Source organism: Glycine max, chromosome 3 (assembly GCF_000004515.6).
Source record: "Glycine max cultivar Williams 82 chromosome 3, Glycine_max_v4.0, whole genome shotgun sequence".
NCBI lineage: Eukaryota > Viridiplantae > Streptophyta > Magnoliopsida > Fabales > Fabaceae > Glycine > Glycine max.
In genome coordinates this window covers 29,940,328-29,960,000 of record NC_016090.4, presented here as the reverse complement: position 1 = coordinate 29,960,000, position 19,673 = coordinate 29,940,328, and the positions used below count along the sequence as shown (strand labels likewise).

The 19,673-nt window shown below is 31.9% G+C and overlaps 1 long non-coding RNA gene across 1 annotated transcript; it reads right to left on the bottom strand.

The window, feature by feature from the left end:
* Positions 1-13,602: 13,602 nt before the first annotated feature.
* LOC106798322 (uncharacterized) lies at positions 13,603-15,033 on the bottom strand. The gene is made up of 5 exons (XR_005890933.1): positions 14,901-15,033; positions 14,714-14,804; positions 14,498-14,639; positions 14,260-14,417; positions 13,603-14,170 (listed from the first exon to the last, which is right to left on the bottom strand). It is a non-coding gene; the product is annotated as an uncharacterized lncRNA (long non-coding RNA).
* Between the last annotated feature and the right edge of the window lie 4,640 nt (positions 15,034-19,673).

Below are 19,673 nucleotides of genomic sequence, written 5' to 3'. Positions count from 1 at the left end.
CTGTATTCTCTACAAAGCAGAATATTTATTTTCTATTTTAGTTCTCCAAATTTAAAATTTATCTAACCCTAAACTTTGGATTGGAGCTGTTGGTGTTGTATCATTTGCCGTATATGTCAGGATTGTATTGATAGACAAAAGACCAAAATGAAACACAACTGGTTTTTTTAAGAGGAATATAATAATTTAATTAAACGCATCATGAATAATTTTTCATCAACTTTGATTTAAATCAATTGAAATTAAATTACAACTAAGTAATTGGACCAATTTAACATAACACTAAATTACGCAAATCAAATGTTGGGTTGCTTAACAATTTCCAAACATTATCATTACCAGTAATGTAGTAATGTCAGACATTGCGCTGGGCTGGGGAAGTATAAAGTCATAGGTAGGAACTTCTAAAATTAAACGAAACAAATGTCCACATACAGGCGAGACAAATATGAGAAATTTAATTGCCATCAACCAGATCAAAACAGAAAAGATTAAGCAAGGCTAGAGTAGGTATTAGAAGGAAGTAGGCTGGAAATTGTTATCAAATGATATCATCAATTATATCCAGTCTCACCATCAAAAGAATGGATATGGAGACATGCTCAACATCAAAAGAATAATTTCAAAAACAAAGTAATAGAGATGGAAATTTACCAACAGCAAACTCCTCGGTCATATTGTAGCAGTTCTATACTCATGCAGCACAAGATTGTTGAATTCTTGTTCATGAAGGCATCCAAGGTAAGCTATAAATTAAAAAAAAAACATGAGCTTGCTACCACCATGTATAATGTATCTTAGTATGCAACAAAGATGTATATACCCAAGAGCAACATTCTTCTGAGCTCCTATTATTTTTCACTAGAAAAAATGTGAACATTGAGGAGATTCATACAATGAAGAAGATATTTAATAATCTTAGACAGCTTCATCAGACAACATGCCACATTGTCCTGAGGAACTCTGATCTCAGTTCACTTGCAACTACTTCTTGATGAAGGGTGGAATAATGCATGATGTATCTGTGTTTCATGTGATTAGGAATAATGCATATCCCAACCCTAAAGAAGTGCATGATTTAAATGATCAGAGAATTCACAGTAAAATGCTACTTCATTCCCCTCGAAGAAGAGGAACATGAAGAAGGGTGGGAATTACAATCATACATTTTCCACTTGCTATAGAATATATGTAAAAAACCTGCCAGGTATAATTAACTTAAAGAGATAAAATAAAAATATGAGATAGAAATGCATATCAAAGAGAAGTTGTAAACAACCTTGGTCACTCTAAGGACTGTAGTGCAGATTGATTGATCATTACTTCTAACATATGGTAGAGTCTCATAGAATAATAAACAGTTGAAAGAGGAATGTTCTTGCCAATGGAATCAAGCAAACCAACTGCAACATGAATGAATGTGGGTTCCTTAACTAATTGTCTTGGAGTTGACGGTATCTCTTGACGGCAAAAAATGCCCCATCAAACATATTAAAGACAACAAAAAAATTTCCAAAAGGAGAAATGAAAGTTGATAATTGTATACCTAAATTTTAAAGAAAAAGTATGTGCTTTTGGATTATAAGAAGCATTTACTTTGACAATAGTGGTCCTAGCTTGAGAATACTTGCATAGTAGTTGATAAGTTAATACAAAATGAGTAAAAAAAAAATGCAAGGAATTAGAAGGCAAAAATACAAACCATAGCAAGAAAGTTGCAAGATCTGCATCATTGGCATCTCGCATGGCAACAAAAAAATCTTCATATGTCACAGCTTGGCCATCATGTATCTTAAAATATAGATCCATGCCCTGAAATACACGAAGTTTGTAAGATTTGAATCCTAAATTGAGTAGAAATTAAAAAAGTAGTCTAGAGCAGAAATTTATTAAACTGAACCAATGAAACATAATGATAGAGTTTCTGCATAAAAAGCATGAAATAAATCAACAATATTGTTCTATTTTCCTAAAATCAGTAGTCGTGAGTTCAATACAATAGGTAAAACAATATTCTCCTGTGCAGGAAACTTCCTCGCTGACTTAGAGTGGAAGCAGCCCATTATGGAGGAAAAACATGTAAGGCAGCACATCATAGTATTGGTGCTCGAACTTACCTGAAATATATATCATCAAAACCATCTTAACCTTTCCAATTCCAACCAAATTGAAACACCACAATATATAAATAATAAATAAACAATCCAACCCTCCAATAATGCATGATAGGTTAACTAAAAAAACAAAAAGTTGTCTTAGAAAAACTAAAAGAAAGATGAGGACAAAATTAAAATAATGTTTGTAGTCCAAAGGATTCCAAGAGAGATGAAAGATCATTATGCAAAATATACAGTAGATTATATCTTCCAGTAAGTGGTGCTAAACACCTACAATTAACAAATTCAAAAAAACCAAATAAATAGGAAGTGGAGTTCTCCTGCAACAAAACAGAAAAAATAAAGGTAAAGAATAAGAAAATTACGTTCATAGACACAAGCCTTCTGATTGCACCCTATTCAACAATGTTCCTCACCAGAAACCTCTTCATAGCTTTGTCTTGTTATTATTATTTTTTTTACAAATCACACAATTAAATGTTTAAGAAAGTGAAATAAGAGCGAACCTTAAGACAACATTTGCCGTAGTTGGAGCATTAAATGAAAGATTCTTCAAACATTGGGTTTCCATTTTTCTGAGAAAATAATTGCTTTGTTTTCAAAAGTTTTTTTTTTTCCAGAAGTTGGCAAAAAATATATTATTTTTCCAAATAAGTGGTGCCAAACACCTATAAGTAGGAGAGAACTAACGTGAGAGTGAGTAACATGACAGAAGGAGAGAAGCTTCGAGATAATCGTTATTATTGTTGCCGTGAAAGTTGCCGAAGTTGGATCTGCGACAGGAGGAATCATAGGAAATGAGGAAGGATTTGCGGCAGTGATACCAGAGCGGTGAAATGTGGAGTGGCGAGAAGTCGATAGCGACGAAGCTTGAAATGGAGCAGGCGGTATACCTTGAAAATAGTTTTGAACGGAGCAAGCAATATAGCTCAATTTTGTCTAGGAAAAAGATAAAGAAGAAGAAAGAGGAAATTATAAAAGCGAAAAATTTGAAAATTTTCCTAACTCATATGCCTCATTCAAATTTGAAAAGCTCATCACAAAAGGGAGAGGAAGAGGCCCAGAAGAAATTTGTGGGTTTTTAAACATGATAATTGTTAATTATGAGTATATTTTGGGATTAAATCATATAGAAATTTATAATTTATCTCTCATAATTCTTCCTTTTTGACAAATAATTGTTAAATTAACATTATTTAAGTTTTTGTGCAGAGAATATTAAAAGTGATGAATTTATGATGATTAATGAGTAAAATAAAACCCAAAAAATGGATAATTAAGGAAAGCAGAAACAAGGAAGGAAAGCGAGCTAATTCAGGAAAACATGAATAATTAAGGAAAATAGACTAATTAAGAAAAGTAGATTAATTATGCAAAACATGACTAAAAGTAAAGGAAGACTTAGTGCAAGAAACCCTATAATCTGCACACCTATAAAAGAAGAAGAGAGAAGAACGAAAATCACACAGAAAATACAATTTCTTATAGAAGACAAAGGCTGAAGAAGGAGAAGTAAGCATTGAGAGTCATTCTTTCCATACATCCTCTTTCTTATCTTCTTCCCCTTTACTACATATTTCCCTCTTGCAATTATAAAGTCTCCATGACAATGAGAGACTAAACCCCCTTTGTTGGAACTTGGTAATCAACTACTCTTGATGTATTTTCTCTTCCTATCTATTTACGAATATTACATTTGCATTATCCTTTCTTGTACTTAATATTATTGCTTGTGGCTTGATCATCCATTTGCATGGTAAGTTTTAGGGGTAACGTTGGGAAACATTATTTTCTAATAGAACTAAAAGAGTATCTAAATAAAGTCATCTCTAGGGATATGTTGATATTTGTTTAGCTTGTTATATATCTCTATTCTTAATGCAATTTATTATTTTAGCTCTTCGAAGGGATTTGAGAGAGAAAATACATAAATTAGGTTCTTTCATGCGGGAAACCAAAGTTAGAGTATACTAGTAGATGCATATGTAAATTGAAATAATTATAAATAGAGAAAAATTATTAACATTACATCAAAGAATAGCTCTCGTAAACTAAGTTCTCAACATTCTCATCTTTTGAATTTCCTTCTACAATATTATTGGATTTTCTCGTCATTTTTGTCTTTAATTAATTTAAATTCATGTTTAATTTTTTTTTTCTTGTTTGATTTAATTTTTAGCAATTTAATTTACTGTTTTCTACTACCTTTTTCAAATTTTTTTCTTAATTAAATATTTATCTACCTAAGTACAAACAAAGTTCTTGTGGACGGACTTCCATTTTAATTTTATTGCTTGGGACATTATTAATCCATCAACAAAACAGGAATTTTATAATTGTGAAAATTTGTGGAGGGACACGTCAAAGGTGAAGCGGGAGTAAGAAAATAGAAGCAGAGTTGAAGCTCGATTGCTAGAAGAGATGATTATTTTATTGCCAAAATTTCGTGGATCCGACATGTTAGCCAACTCGTAGTTGTTTTACTACTAACAACTAGTTTGAGGCCCGTGCGGACGCCCAGGATGATATCTTACTGTAAGTGGTATAAACATTGTGTAGATAGTTTTTTTAAAGGATTGATTGTGAAGAAAAGAAAAAAAATGTAAATTTGTTGGCAAAATTGGTGATTTTAATTACAGCAAAGGATATATCAGATGTTATTTAGAAGAAATTGTAAATTATGTGAGGAGGTAGTTAATATGTTGTTGGATACGCATGTCAAACGGGATAAAAATACTAACTTCGTTGGATGATAACAAAAGAAAAGATTGTTCAATATGTTAAAAAATACAAAATAAATTTGTTCATTGAAGAAAAGTCAGTTGTCAAAGTTGATGTCCTCGTTGTCCCATTCAATATCTTTCCTGATCAACAGTTCCCATGCATGGTCATCAAGCCGGTAGTAGAAGACTACCTCATCTTCGGGCATCAATTTTTTTTCATGAAGAAAGTTGAACCATGGGTCAGCAATTGATGGCACACCATTGTGGATGGTGACGTCCCACTGGGTGCGTTTTGCCAGTCCATGCACGCTGAAGGGTAATAAATTTTTTGTAACCATAGACAAATCTGGAAGTTGTTGCTGGAAGAAACTGTATAAACAACGAAAACAATGGTCAAACAATTTGATCAGGAAGGAATGAACAGGCAATGGAAGGAAAAAAAACAATTACAAACGATTATAAATGATAAAAGGTGCAGTAAAACCCACCAAAGGGAGGTTGCACTGTATCATTTCCTTTGTGACATCAGTTGTAAAAATATGTCTCCTGGTTGATATAACGGGCTTTACATGCAACTGCCTATGTGTAGGTCTGATGACATCAACGGAGAAAGTAGTATTTTTGTCAAAAGCAACAAAACGAAGAATGACACTCTCATTTAGATCGTGTGCCCTTCTGAATTCCTTTAGGCCATCAGCAAAAAAACATTTGCTACCATACGTCCTTACTCGAATGGAATGTTTGTTGCCATCATAGTGGAATAAAACATACTTTGGGTATCTGTACATCCATTGGCTATGAAAAGACAATGGGACTTGAAGAAGGTTCTGCATTGAAAAGAAGTCAACAGAAGTAGGTGATAAAAAAATGAAAATGATGTTAAGTGAAGCATGTTTATGAGTGTGAATCCTGACCTTCTGAATACGTAATGGTGTAGTAAATCTGATGGTGGCTAAGCAATCGGATGAATGCTATAGGAATGAAATAAAAATAGTAAGCAACCAAGCGAAAAGAGGAAAATAGATATAACAAAGATGAGAAGGAGAAATCGTAGGAAAAAAGTTACAACAGTTGAGTGGGATCTGGAAGTGCTCATGTTTGTATGTTTATGTAAGATATGAAGGAGTTTAAAAGGCGATGTAGTATATATATATATATATGTATGTATTTTTTGTAACTGGTGGAGCGGTTAGTTCTTTAAAACCACCAATTAAATGGAGACTCCTCGATGGTTGGTGCAGAGAAGAGTTGCGAACAGTCACAACTGATAGACGTGAAGAGTGCTTTGAATGATTTTTTTTACGGTTCCTCATATTAAAATTAGTGAGTATGAATGCATGATAATGATTACATCTAGTAGGGTATGTACCATGATTAGAATGCACCATAGGGAAATACAACAACAGCAATTGTGCAATGCATTTATTAAGCACGGGGTCTAACTCGTCTAAATCTGATTTGAGAGTGGAAAAGCTGGAATATACAATGTTGAGTTAGATGTTGTTGTAATAACAGGGATGAATACTAGCGTAATATTTGAACAACATTTAAATGCAATGCTTTTGAATTGTAGGATGGAAGCATACCTATTTATAAATTGGAAAATATTTCCTTGTAAACAACATTAGTGGTAAGATTTTTTGGAATACCTTGATTGTCATGAATAAGAATATGTAGTCCTTTTTTGCTTTTAACTCTTGAAAGAACAACATATAATTGGCCATGGCTAAAAATTGGGTGTGACAAATACAATCCTACGTGTTCAAATGATTGTCCTTGAGACTTGTTTATAGTCATAGCATAAGAAACTATAAATGGAAATTGTCTCCTAATAAGTTTGAATGGTCATGGAGAATCAAATGGAGACATATTTATTCTAGGTATGTATGTTCTATTTCCTGTATTAGGTCCAATAATGACTTCTGACTCAACCACATTAGAACCAAGTCTGGTGATAATGAGCTTAGTTCCATTGCACAATCCATCAGCCTGGTCCAAATTCCGTATCAGCATGATTGGAGTACCAACCTTAAGTTTTAATTTATGATTAGGTATGCCTGATGTTTGCAATGAATTGAGAAATTCAGGTGTCAATAATCCGAAAGCAGGATTGAGTAGTTCATCTGATTTATCAATACTATCTGTGCTACAATACTCCTTTTCGTCATTGGGTATCAGTGATAAGACAATCATTTATTTTGTCAACAATATCTTTTTTAGAGGCAAGAACAACTCTTTTTTGCAAGTAATCTGTATTGTTATAGTTATGTATCAAGTTGGGATATGTGGCTTCAACAATAGCGTGGATAGGATCAGTATAGTCCTTTATAAGGAACTCATCTGGGATGGTGATTTCAGAAAATCCATCATTAGCTTGTCCAACTTTGTCATCACCTATGTCCAGTAGCCAATCAGAAAATTGGTTGAACTCTTGATTGTTAGGCTGCCCAAAAGCACTTGATAGCAACCTCATGTTTTTTGTCAATCTAAGAATCTGGGAATGATCCCAAATGTATGATGCATTTATAGTTGCATGGACAATATCCGAGCGATTACCTTTTGGAACAATAGGTAGTATTTGTCGGAAATCACCACCAAAAGGCAGATTGTTGTGCATGATGTCTTTAAGGCTTTTATCAAGTGCCTCAAAAGTGAACTTGTGACACATTGGAGCTTCATCCTAGACTATTAGTTTTGTAACATTCAATAATTCAGCTAAGTGGCTGCCTTGATGAATATTGCATGTTGAATTCTGTGTTGTAGGCACTGGAATAACAAATTTAGAATGTAACCAGGCAATAATAATGAAGCAATTCCACTTGAAGCAACTGTACAAACAATACCACCATTGGAGCGTATAGCAAATGATAATGTTGTCCAAACAAATGTTTTGCCAGTTCCACCATATCCATAGAGGAAGTAAACTCCCGCTGATTGAGTGTCAACAACATGAATAATGGTATCGACAATAGATTTTTGATCGTCTGTATTTATATATTGACATATTAAGAATTAGTAATATGCACTGTTGTGACTGAGGAGGGTCTAAATAAAAAGTGTAAAAATTTGTATATACCTGTCAATAAATGGTAAGATCTGTTGAATTATGCTGCCAGTATTTGTTTGCAATATGCCATTTCATTGTGGATGAGTTTATTATGGTGTTGGTTAGGTGCATATCCTATTGGGTATGGCATGGAAGGAAAATCTTGTAGGCTTTTTCTTTTGGCTTATAGCATATTTTCAATTTCAGTCAAACATAAATGGATTGTTTCCTTTTCAGTAAGCTGGATACCTGTGATTAGTATAGTAATAAGCATTATGATTATGGGTAATAAGTTCTTATTTTGTATATATAGAATTACCTTGTTTCTTATGATCGAATTTGATATCATCTGCCATCCATTGTCATGTTTGTTGTCAAACATATTTTGGTCTGTCCATGGTGTTCATAAATAAAAGCTTGACAAATAATTTTCTGAGGCAAACATATTCTAGTCTGTCCATGGTGATCTTTATGAGGTATATCTGCTCTATAACCATCTTCTCCTTTTGGGTATAAAAGGGGATATTGCAAAGGCAAATATGCAGGATGAAGTTCATGTATTCTCTTCAGAAGTCCAGATTGTTTTTCTATTATGATATCTCTTTTATCAGTTGTGTGCTCATTACCAACAATCAAAGTAGCAACTTTGGTGCAAGTCGGTAAGTTATATAATCTTCCATCTGTTTATCTTTGACTAATCAGTTTTAGTTTGAGGTCAGGAATTGTAGCAGATTGCAATTTGTCCCTTGTCATCCTAAACTTCTGGGCATAATGATTGTGATCATCAAGAATATTTTTTATTCCAATGATAATGTCATCATTAAGCATACGATGCATGTTGTAAATTTAAAATTAGTCAGACGACAATTGACAGACATTTGAAAATGAAAATTTTAAAAGGTGTAACATAAGTATAAATACTGACGGGTTCTGTGAAAGTCTATTGTTGATCTCATTGTTTGTATCATAAATATATAGTTGTGCAAACTTGGGTGGGCTATTAGGCATAGGGATGAGGCTTCCAATAAGATGATGTGTTTGGCCATGTATACGAAAAGTTGGAGGTCCCCTTCCAATGTTATAGGATGTGTCTATTTTGATACCCGGTGATGTGAATGCAAACATTAGATTATACGAACGTATGTTTTGCTGAAAATTCTTACCTGTAGGATCGTGGTCATTGAAAAGTTAGTAACTCAATGGATGAGGTGGTTGCTGTAACAGAGACAATTGTATTTTTCCATCATAACAACATAATGAAAACCTTGGTTTCCTGCTTTGTTTGTCTTTATTTATCCTCTCATCATACCACATCATAGCTTTACAATGTTGGCATTCCCATACAGTATCTCCAATATCAATGTAAGCACTACCTATAAATTACTTATCAGTAATTTTATACATCGAAGACAGAATAATGCATTTTAAAGATGTGAGGGAAAACCTATATTTTGATATTCAGATGATGCGGCTAGAAAGCTTTGATCATCATAATCATCAAGATCATCTATTGTTGGGTCGTTGAATGAGTAATCTATATATATTAATTTGGTATAAAATATATGAGTTGAAAGCATTTTATTCAGTTATTTAATGATGCAAGAAGCACAATATAAATAATGGATGATTACCTATATCCATGTTTTCCTATGTCATATTCACATCGTCATCAGTGCAATCTAAGAGGTCATGAATCACAAATTGATCTTCCTGTCTAGTGTTAGATGGTGTGTGATTTTTATCTGTAAACAGACATCACGACATCATATATATAACTTGACTGTAGAATAAGATTAGAAAATGATGTAATAAAAAATCAAATGTGTCTATGTAGATATGTAACAATAACATTACAATAAAAATTACCTATATGAATGTCACAGTGTGTGATATTGGAACGATAATCACTGGTTTGACATGTGGATGTAGAAGGGGTTGCTTCATTTTTTTTATTGTCATAAGATGACATCAAATTCCTCTGGATGAACAAAACATTGACTGTATGGTCAGTCGAATGATGTTGAGATCAATTCATAGATAAAGTCATGTTTGTCGATGGTGTAGATTGGGAGCTTGTAGTGGGGTTATGATCGTTAAAGGCTGGGCTACACTGTGAGGTATACTAGAAGTTGACTGTAATAATAGTGTTCGTAAGTATAATATTGATCTCAATAACGTATAAATGAATTACAATTTTGTATTGATTGTTACCATTAGTGATTGGATATTGTCTTTTTTGTTGTAAAATAATTTTCCTACGCTTTCTTCATTCAACATAGTTGTCCATTTGAAGTTTGATTTCTGTAACAATTGGTTTATAATTGCCAAAGACCATGAAAATTAAATGTTAAAACTTACAACATAAGTAAATGTAGTAGTTGGAAAAAAATGATACCAATATGACAGTCATTTGGATGCGTCAGTGAAGGGATATGTGTTTTCAATTCAAAAAGCACAATAGCATTAAAGAATACAAAAGCATGTAGTAAAACATGCATTAAATTTCATACTTGATGGTTTGGTGTTGTGCGAATCGTCTGTGACTGTAAAACACTTGTTTTGCAAATTCTCTCATGTCTGAGCATTTATGATCATCGTCCTTCTTTTTGAAGTTGAATACATTCAATGTTTGATGAGGAAGGAAACAAAATATTTAAAAATGAATGGTGCATTGGCAAACGAATTGAAAACATAAAAAGTTTTTGAAGAATAGTTTCGATTGCATTAATATTGATATTGATTGATTGACATCGATGGAGAATTGACAAAGGCCCTGGAATGAGGGAAGTAACTTTGGGTGCTATATCAGTTGAGTTTACTTACTATGCAAGTGATTGATTATACATTGGGTGAAACCACCTAACCAATCAAGGTAAGTCAGTCTTGCTGGTAAAGCTGTATCTAAATTTGGTTCATTAAATGCATGGAGCGTGACATCCCAAAAAATAGTCGTCAATAAAGGACAAAAGAATAGCAGTATAAGCTTTATTACCTGCACACATTAAATGTGTTTGCAGGTAATGAGATTAGTGATAATATAACAATTATTTATTATTTTAAAAAATACACAAAGGAAGGAATATATATTTATGACATTCTTGTTATTGTTGTACATATGATTAATAATTTGTGGATGCCTGAGATAGCTTAAGTATGCGATTTTAATTATTACTATATGCTGAGAACCATTGGTTAATAATTATAGGAATGTTGAGCATTAACATTTTTTGTATTTTGTCATAGGCTAAGTATATATAATTGATTCAATCGCTTGGTAGATAATATTTTATGCATCAATATAATAATAATAACTGAATTAAAATTAAAGATTACAAAAACCAAGCAATTGAACAGGTGAATAAGAAATATGTTTATACCATATATTGAATCAAGTGGAACAACAAATATAATATTGTCTAATACCCAACGCTTGTATTTCTATCGGGTGTAGCAAAATGAACCACCAGGCCTTCATAAATACCCAACGCTCTCCTGAAGTCCTTCAATCCATCCGCAAAATAGAATTTGTTACCATCTCTTCTAATCTTTATAAAATGTTTTTCTCCATTGTAATCAAACGTTACATACGGTGGGTAAGTAGGACCCCATTGTATGTGACATGCTGATGGTATTTGAATGAAGTTCTGGAATCATACATCAATTACATGGTTGACCCCACAATAGTAGATATAATTCTTGTGTTAATTTCATACAATAAAATGAATAAGATAGTCAATATGAAAACACATACTCTATCAACGTGGACAACAGATTGAAATTTGTATATAATTGGGTTGTCGAAGTAACTGGGTGCTGCCTGAACAACGAAATGTGTCATAGTTAAACTTTTGGGAGACATGAAGCAAATAAATTGTTTGTATATCTATGGAGATTAATAATTCGACCAAAGAAACTTATAAATATAAAGGAAAAGAATTATGTATGAAGAATGATGGATATATGAGAAGAATAAAGACTGAACTAAATAAAAGCAGAATAACTTACAACGGTGGAGGTAGTGGATATTACAGAACTCATTGTGCGGGCAGAGTTTGGTTTTGGTGTTGGAAGAACGATGAAAGAGTTGTTACTCACTTGACGATAACACCAATGTAAAATAAAGACTTTATATCTACCATACCCGGTTCCCCATCACTAATAATCACTGATCACTAATAATTAATAATTAATAATGAATAAACTAATGAATGATTGACCAATTATCAATTAATAAGTATTAATTCAATTAATTTAACATTAAATTGAAGCAGTAGTTAAAAAGGGTTTTGAAACCGCTGTTTATTGAAATTTGTTATGATGAGGTGACTTGAAAGGACAACATATGATATAATATAAAAATATATAATAACATATATAACATATAATATAATAACATAATTTAATATATAATATAATAATACAATAATAATAAATAAATAATCGCTAGCAATCTCGTGTATGAAGTAAAAAACATCACAAATAGAAGGAAAATAGAACATTGTGAAAGTGAAAGATGGAGACACAGAAGATTGAAGGAGAAAGAGTAACCGAGAACATAGTAGGAGGGAGAAACACAACAGAAAAGTAGGAGAGAGAAAAGAAAAGTCATATAATGTATATTGTATTTGTATGTATATTTATATATATTTTAGTTACATATTTATTTATATCAATATCTCTACGTGAAGATACGACGACCATCTCATCTGCAAAATGAGAAATGATTGTAGGCTATAGCTATTCTGGGTACTGACAAAGGCAAAACCCCCAAAATTGCAATTTTAATTTTTTAAGAAATATAATCACACACTCCAATAAAATATAATAAATGGATTTTGATAGTTTCCATAAGTTACCATTTGTTTCAAAGGCATACTGCAAGCTGCATCCTTTGTAAAGTAATAACCATTTGTCACATTAAAGCACAACAAATGTAAATATAATATAATATAATAATAATATATAATATATAATATAAATATGAATATAAATATATATATATATATATATATATATATATATATATATTTATATATATATATAAATATAAACATTAAATGACAAAAGCTAATATGTTTTATTTGGATATATAATAATAACAGTAATACATAGTATCAGTAACACAAAGTAAGGATAACAACCGACACCAGTAAGCATGACAGGAGGATAAAGCAAGGAAGGAAGTTTTTTTTTCATACACAGCCTACATAGAGCCAGTTACATCAAAACAAACTAAAGGCAATGGGTTTATATGTTATCTTGTTCAATGCACAGTCAATTGTTATCCTCTGATTTAATTTAATAATTATCATGTCAACGACGAAAGTTAAGAGTATCATACGGATGAAGAACAAACATAAGTTAAAGGATAAATACGATGATTCATATATATATTCGATATTCGATTGTTTATACAACATTGGTATTAAATGTTGTTGTACATCACAAAATATATTGTCATATGTACTAGCATAACATATTCAAAATGATGAAGTTGATGTTAAACAAAACATACAGGCTGATACCACAGGATTTTGTAACCACTAATTACTCAGCTTTGATATGTTTGTTAGTTGATAGCTGATATTGTGTATAATCATCAGAATCTCAAAATTGGTTTGCTGACAACGATGGCTGTGGACCCATTTAATATATTATAAATGTTAATTATATATATATATAATATATAAGGCAAAGATTTGTCACATAATAATAGTTAAAAACATTTGTCAATCCTACACCCAAAAAAATATCGGAACAAAATACCCACCGTAGGATGGTAAATTGGCGGTGAACTTTCAGGCTCAACAACTATTGTCTTTCCCATCCTTGCTTCTCCCTACATGCAAAATATTAAGGCAGAACAAACGTCAATTATTTTTTGTTAACCTTATATTATGATAAACTTAATTAGTTATTACTTTCAACCCAAGGGTGGTTGTCAATGTTTGAATATGATAGGGTTCTTCACTGGCATCCAACACACATGATTGGCGCAATTGTGAATGGTACTTAAATCTGATAGCCCAAGTTTTAGACAATATTTCATCAACACACGATGGAAACACCTTAATGTCGTCCCCAGCCTAGATAGGGAAATTAATTTGTGTCAATCACAAACCACAATATTATTTAATCTATCATTGCATTGTACAGAACATACCGCTATCAATTCATCTCGACATTTTGCAACAGTCTTACCAAACATCTTGATACATGTTGCATCCCAAAAAATGAAGTTTCCTTTGTTCCCATTATGCTCCATCCTAACATTTAACTTATACCTTGGCAACCATAGCAGTTTCAATAAAATTTGGTAATGCAATCAAACGTGTAACCAAATAATTAGTGCGAAGAAGATTCCTGGCCTTACCTTGGAACTGTGTCGTTCACTCGGTTCTGGCAAGAACGACAAGCTGAGCCTACTTTTGATGGATCAAATGTTGTGGTACAGTAAGGACAACTGTCATAACTCCATGGAGCATCAATGATGATTTCGTCAACTGTCCCAACAGTCAAATAGTAACAATCCTAAAAAATGGTAAACAATAGGGGTTAAAACAAAGATGAGGTAAAGCACACATAAAGGATTGCACTGTTCAATTAGTCACCTATTTGAGGTTGTTAATTTCACCTATACTGACCACCTGAGCATTGTGCAAAAACTTCTCCACCAAATTACTTTGGCTAGATTGGGACTGAGAACCACCTCTATCATCGATTATTCCACCAGAGTAAAATGGGACACACAAACTGAATGGACCGCAAGTAACAAAATTAGAGTTACAGCAAGACTACATATAAAAAATGCAAAATTAATGACAAACCTATCACAAAATTGTTGTATCTCTGCAATGTCAGTGTTGACATACAATCTAGTCCCATACTTGATATTTTGGACGCTTAGAGGATACTTGTCTGGAAAAATATCCGTCAACATGATCAACAACATAGATATTTATTGACCAAAGGGAATAAATCTATAAAACAAAGACCAATTAACACCACACTGACCTGTAGCATCTTTGATTTTACCCAGGCTCAACATAACAATCAATGGTTCCTGAAGCAAAAGGTTTTTGTCAATAACATGATGAAGCTGAATAGCATAGTCCTCTTAAACAGTCATTATGATGTCCGAGTTACTATCACCAAACAATCACAATCACCATATTAGTTGTTGCTAACCTATTGATCATATAAAATAATAAGGAGAAGCTGCAATTGTTTATTTTGGTTCCTTTGGGAGGATATATATTTGAAATTAGGACATTTGAATACCTGTTATCTCTAAGCTTGACTGTCATCCTGTGAGGGGGATTAATTGTCTTAACATCAATGAGATCAGCGACCACCCCAACAATGTCTTGCCCAAAATGGCCACCCAACACAAACGTTAGTCCCACAGAAAAATGTATACGAAATTGTTTGTTATACGAAAAACTCAATAAATTGACCCACTAAAGTATGGTGTGGCGCCACCCCAGAGATTATATCAGCAAACAGAGTAATCATGTAGACATTAGGAGGAATTTCTGGATGCTGGATCTCCTTGATAGATGTAGTTCTGGCGAAATAAACCAAAAGTGGAACTGGGTGACTCTGTATTTAGACTGGTTGTCAACAATCCTTAGGTTTTGAATCAAATACGAAGAACCACAATGTAACGTGTGCCGGAACTCAGCGAACAATTCTTGCCAGAGAGTAACACTAATATTTGTACCCTGAAACACCAAAATCACAAAATGAAGTCACATCACATACAATAGAAATGACTAATAACAACAAACAGAAAGAACACAACAATAACCGTTTGGTCCATCAACACCATCTCAATTGCTTGTTTACTATTTTGCTTTCTAACTTCCCAAAGATTAGTGATATGGACACTATCTTCCATGTTCCTTTTCTCGTATGTAACTCAGATATGAGATTTTCCTTTTGAGGCATGGCTACAACACAGATAATGAAGACCACATAAAATTAGGAAAAAACACACAAATAGACAGAAAATAGAGAGCACACCTGATAGATGTACGGACAAAGAATGCACAAACCTGGGTAACATAGTAAAACCAAAGTCCTAGTAAAAGACCGGTCCTTCAAAACCCTTTGGTTAGAATAAAATAAAAACAAACAGGTACACACAAAACAGTAGTAGGCATACCCTAAACACTAAACAGGAGCAAAAAACGGCAGGCATACCAACTTCCAAAACCTTTTGTGCAAAATGAAAACAAACAAATACACAACAAATAGGACAAAAGTGGTAGGAGACAAATACCATTGACAATGGAAGACATAGACAAAGGCATGGTAAAAAATAGTTTTTTTTATAGCATTTAGTAAATATAGACGTTTAAAAAAACCAACAAATCTGTAGAGAATGAAAAGGAACCAAATACAAACCTAGACAACGAAAGCAATTGAAAAAGAAGAACAAAATCGTAGTTCTAGACTTGGTGAGGAGAACAAAATAGCAACAGACGTCAACAAAACCCAAACAAAAAAGGTAAAGAGTAACCGGAAAAGAAAAATCCAGAAGAATAGAGGGAATGAAAAGGAACCAAATACAAAGTTGAAAACTTTAGGCATAAAAACGAACACAAAGGCCAAACCACAGAGGAGGCAAGACAAACAGTAGTCCACAACATCAAAATCAGACAAAGGTCACACCTTTTTTCAGTCCAAAGCAATATAAAAACCAAAGCAAAAAAAAAAAAAAACGATTGCATGCAAAGCGTCGAGAATGAAAAGGAAGCAAAATACAAAACAGAAAGCTCAGCGAGCAGGAAGCAAATACAAATCTGGACAACAAAAGAAAACCAAAAAGAACCACGCCTGGATAGGAGAACAACCTACTAAGGAAAAGTCATCAACAAAAACCCAGATACAATGTAAGAGTAACGGGAAAAAAAGAAAAACAGAGAATGAACATGATCAGAAAGGTCACCCAACGGGAGCAACCGAAAAAAAAAGTCAATGCAAGACAAACCGGCAACGGACGGAAAAACCAAACGTCAGTAAGTAGGTTTGGAGAGAAGGGCAGTTCGGGAGGTGCTTTTTGTTTAGGAGAGAAAGTGAAAGTTCAGACGGCAAACCCAAAGGAGAGAAATGATGGATAAAAAAACAGGCAGGACACGTGGGGGGAGTGGGAAAAGAAGGAATGCAAAGGGGGGTCACTGCCTAGAGAAGGCAGAGTTCTTTCTTTTCTTTTTTTATTTTGCCACATGTCACAATGATATACAACAGGCAGTCAGGACCTTATTTGTATAAAAGATAGATATTAGAAGATTTGTTTTTATAAGTTTAATTATTTGAAATTTACTAGTAAATATTAATTATGCTGATAATTTTTAAAAAATTCAATGATTATGTAATAACATATTTGTCATTCTTAAATTATCATATTTATTAAATAATATATACAATAACCGATGCATAAAAATGTTAAAATACTCATTTAACTCAAATATTTACTTAACAATATTTGACAAGCAATTTTCTTTATGTTTTAGTCTTTATGAACATTGATCCCCTTTTTATACCTCACTCCCCTTTCTGGTTCCTTCTTTTCTCTACTTTTCCTCATCAACATCTCTCTCCTCTTATTTTGTGGGTTTTGTTTCTTTTAAATCCTCTTGCATCAACTAATATTTTTCATTGACCCTAAATGAGAGCCTTTGCGGATACATTGTTTAGACACGCTTTCTTGCACAAGGCGATGTAGATTGCGAGTAACGATTTGTATTGGCATTCCTTGTAGTGGTAGAGACTTGCTGCATAGTGTTAATCTTATTGCATAAAATACTTGAAAGCATGAAAGTTGCCATTTTATTCATTTGTTAGATCACATAATGCTTTTGTCACGCATCGTTACCAAAAATCACCTCTAGAGGCAATGCCCGGTGGAAACATTTTCATTTTCATTTTTAAATATATGACAATTTAATAACTGTCAGAAAATTTGTGTAGGTATTGTATTGGTAGTTTTGATTTTATGGTAGTGTTAGAGAACTTGGAGTTACATGGCTTGAATAGGGACTTTTATCAAAAGGGTGTAAATTTTTTTGTTTTTTTTTTATTTGGGGGTTGATTTTAAATTACACGTATTTTTTTTAACGTGTTATTGAATTTGATTTGTGTTGTAAATGAAATAAAAACGAGCATAATAATATTTAATATATTTTTTTGTATATTTTGTTTTGTTTAAAAAACTAAAATTTTAAAATAAATATTAAAATATTTTATTACTAATATTAACTTATAATTTGTTAAATAGTATTATTTATTTTATATAAAAGAATTTACTAATAACAACATCTAATAATTTAGTAATAAAAGTAGTTGTTAAATTAAAAACAACATAATACATTAATATAAAATGAACAATACAAATTAAAGAGAAACATAAAAGTAGAAATTATGTTAGCCATCTACATGTTTGTATAGATAATTACTACAATTATGTTAAAAAAACATGTAATTTTCGTTTAAATGTCTTGGATTTTTCAATTTACTTGTTTTAAAATTTTAATTTTTATAAAATTTAAGTATTTTATATTATTTCTTTCATTTACAAAACAAATTAAATTCAATAACATTATTAAAAAATATCTAAATTTTAAATCTAAAAAACATATTAAGTAAAACATTATTAAAAAAATTATATAAAATATTTTAAGGAAACAATATTAAAAAAATATATAACATATTAAATAAAAACATATAAAAAATATATACAAGATATTAAATAAAACTAATCACAAGTGAAATTAAAAATATTTATTTAATAATTAAATAAATAAAAATATTTATAATTTTTTTTAAAAAAATTGAAAGCAAAAGTAAAAAAATAAAAATAAATAAAAAATCCCGAAACAAAAATTTTTAAAAAATAAAAAAAAATATGATTTCAAAGTCATAATTTAAAAAAACATATACAACTTTAAATTCATAATTAAAAAAAAATAAGTTGAAATCGTAAAAAATTATACGACTTCAGTTAAAAAAACAATAAATCGTAATAGATGTTACAACTTCTAACTCACAAGTCACATGTTGCACCTCATTCCATTTTTAATATTAATTTAAAATTGACCCCAAATAGAAAAACTAAAAAAATTTACACCCTTTTTGATAAAAGTCCCGCATGAATACCCAAAGCGTTTGGTATAATGCAACACGTTTCCAAGTGTTTTATTTAGCAAGATTAAAATAATGGAGCAAGTGCTTGCCACTGCAAGGAGGGCCAACACAAATCACTACTTGTATGCTACGTTGTGTTTTATAGAAAGTGCGTTTGAACTATGCAACCTTAAGGCTCTCTATTTTAGAGTTAGAGCATGATTGGAAACACGTCGCAAATCCACGCCAAGGCAAAAAGACCATGTCAAAACATTAAAACGATGCATAAGCTACTGAATGTGTATTAAATCTAGATGTGATGCAATTTTTTTCCAAACACGAACTCAATGAGAATTAGTTTATGCAAGATGATTTGAAAAAATAAAACCTACAAAATAAAAGGAGAGATGTGGTGATAAGGAAAAAAAAAAGGAACAAAATAGATAGCGAGGATGAAAAGAAGAAAAAAAATAAGAAAAGGAAAAAACGTGTTGTTAGAAACTAAAACAAAAATAAAAATTGCCTATACCTGGAGTAGTTTTATTCTGCAACATATGTCAATGTCACGTCAGTCATTGTTAATGATTGTTATTTTTAATGACAGTATGACACTGACCAAAACAAGATTAAAAAAAGGTTGCACTAAAATATATGATTTTT